The following is a 2259-nucleotide window of genomic DNA, read 5'->3' as shown; positions in this document are numbered from 1 at the left end:
TCACAATCCCAGACCTTAAGCTGTGCTACAGAGCAATTGTGATAAAAACTGCATGGTATTGGCATAGTTACAGGCAGGTAGATCAATGGAACCGAACTGAAGACCTAGAATTGAACCCACGCACCTATGGTCACTTAATCTTTGACAAAGGAGCTAAAACCATCCAGTGGAAAAAAGACAGCATTTTCAACAGATGGTGCTGGATCAACTGGAGGTTAACATGTAGAAAAATGCAAATCGATCCATTCCTTTCTCCTTGTACAAAGCTCAAGTCCAAGTGGATCAGGGACCTCCACATCAAAGCAGATACATTAAAACTAATAGAAGAGAAAGTGGGGAAGAACCTTGATCAATGGCTATTGCTTAAGCATTGTCAGTTTGGAGTATCATCACCTATAGGCATGTTGTTTTCTACTCTTTGTATAGGAAGAAAAAAACCCAATTCTTGTCTTTACAATCTCCATTTCCAAATGAACACAAATAACAACAGTATTCCAAGTATCACATTTGGTAATTTATAGAGGAGAACACATTTTGGGTGTTAAATATTTCATGCTACAGAGAACACCAAGCAGTTACTTAATGCTCAGAGCAGTTTATGCTATTCTCAGAAGTAACTAAGATATTTCAGGCAGGTAGAATTGTTTTGCTAAAGTTAATTGCCATGGGAAAATTTTATAATCTACAAAATTCAGTCCTAAATTAGAGAATATATTTAGCAGTTTGTGAATTTAAAAATCATTGCCCCTGACTTATTTTTTTCTTCATTTTTTTTTAAAATATCAGATTTGCTTCCAGGATGTTGGGAAAATTAATATTAATATTCTTTTAGGTGGAATATTCTTACTTCTTAAATAATAAAAATGAAAGACACTTAATTTAATTGGAAGTATAATTTTGTCTAACCATTTTGCTAAGTATCTTCATACCTAGTAATATACACTAACCTGTGACTTTTTTCATCAAATTTAAAGGACCAAGAAAAGGAAATAAAACTGATGATCCCAAGAATCATGAAATATTTATTTTCTGCTCCTTCTTTGAAAAAGAAACAAACTTTAATAGCTAATAGGGATGTAGATAATTTGGGACATATGAGGCAATTTCCTTTATTCAACTTTTCTTCACATCTGGGTTTTATTTCTTCTTTTGAGAGATTTGATGATTGTTGAGGTAACTTAACAGATGTTAAAAGAAAGTCTTTGTAATGGAAATTTGGACTATATAAATATAACTAGAATTAAATGCTATTATTCAGTGATTAGACATAAATTCCTCAAGTTCATTCTAAAGTTACTCAGAGCCCAAGGAAATAGAGCTTTTGAAACTCACATTCTTTAAAGCAATCTGCAAAACTAAACAAAATAACTGAATAAAATAGTCAGACTCTAGTATATTTATTTCCACATTGAGAGAAAAAGAGTGTGCCATTGACATTTGAGTAAATAGATGTTTATAACAATAGAGGATAACAAATGTTTATTGAGAATTGACTCTGATAGCATTTTTGAACAACATAAGAATCTCCCAGTAGAAACAGAAGAAAATAAATAATAATGTCTTATAAATTTTACTGCTACTGGAAAAATATGTGAGTATAATATAGTAGAAAATTAACATCAATGTGTTCTTATATATGTAGCTGCTATTAATCTCGGTGTCTAAAAGTAGTTGGAACTGAGATAAATGAAAAAAGTCATGCAGAATTCAAGAAACAAAGTATTCCATGTATAAGGAACAGCTAATGTATATGCTTGGGTACAGCATCAAAGGCGATGGAGAAGAAGGCAAGGCTTAGGCTAAAAGAAACTGTTAAGAGTATAGTAAGTCAGGAGTTTACTTTTATCTCAATATAGTGTACACTTCTAGTGAGGTGCAGTGTGGGAAGTGATATGTCTTTGTCGTTTTATTAAAGGTTATCTCTGCTTTGTGCAGACAGACTATGAAGACCTAAGAGATCAAAAGAAGATTGCTATAGGTAAGAAATATGTATGGGAGAGACAATTCTCATGTGTTTCTATTAATATGTGGGCTGGGGATTTAAACACATACATTCTTATTTTATAGAATATCACAATGACATCTTGTACACTAAAAAAGAAATTATTTTTAAAAAATTTAGTTGTAGTAATTCAGGTATTAGTAAACTATGGTCAGATTTGAGATGTATTTAAGAAGTAGAATAATAGCAGGGCAGTGGTGGTGCACACCTTTAATCCTAGCACTTGGGAGGCAGAGGCAGGTGGATTTCTGAGTTTG

The 2259-nt window shown here is 32.4% G+C and overlaps 1 long non-coding RNA gene across 1 annotated transcript in view; it reads left to right on the top strand.

The window, feature by feature from the left end:
* The first annotated feature begins 1952 nt into the window (after window positions 1-1952).
* The window catches only part of LOC116090546, a 14397-nt gene continuing 14090 nt past the window's right edge, over window positions 1953-2259 (top strand). Inside the window, exon 1 of the long non-coding RNA XR_004118724.1 lies at window positions 1953-1978. This is a non-coding gene — a long non-coding RNA (uncharacterized LOC116090546). The remainder of the gene's footprint in view (window positions 1979-2259) is intronic.

This window comes from Mastomys coucha, unplaced genomic scaffold (assembly GCF_008632895.1).
Source record: "Mastomys coucha isolate ucsf_1 unplaced genomic scaffold, UCSF_Mcou_1 pScaffold15, whole genome shotgun sequence".
Classification (NCBI taxonomy): Eukaryota; Metazoa; Chordata; class Mammalia; order Rodentia; family Muridae; genus Mastomys; species Mastomys coucha.
Note: the sequence above shows the minus strand (reverse complement) of the source record. Positions and strands in the feature narration are given on the sequence as shown.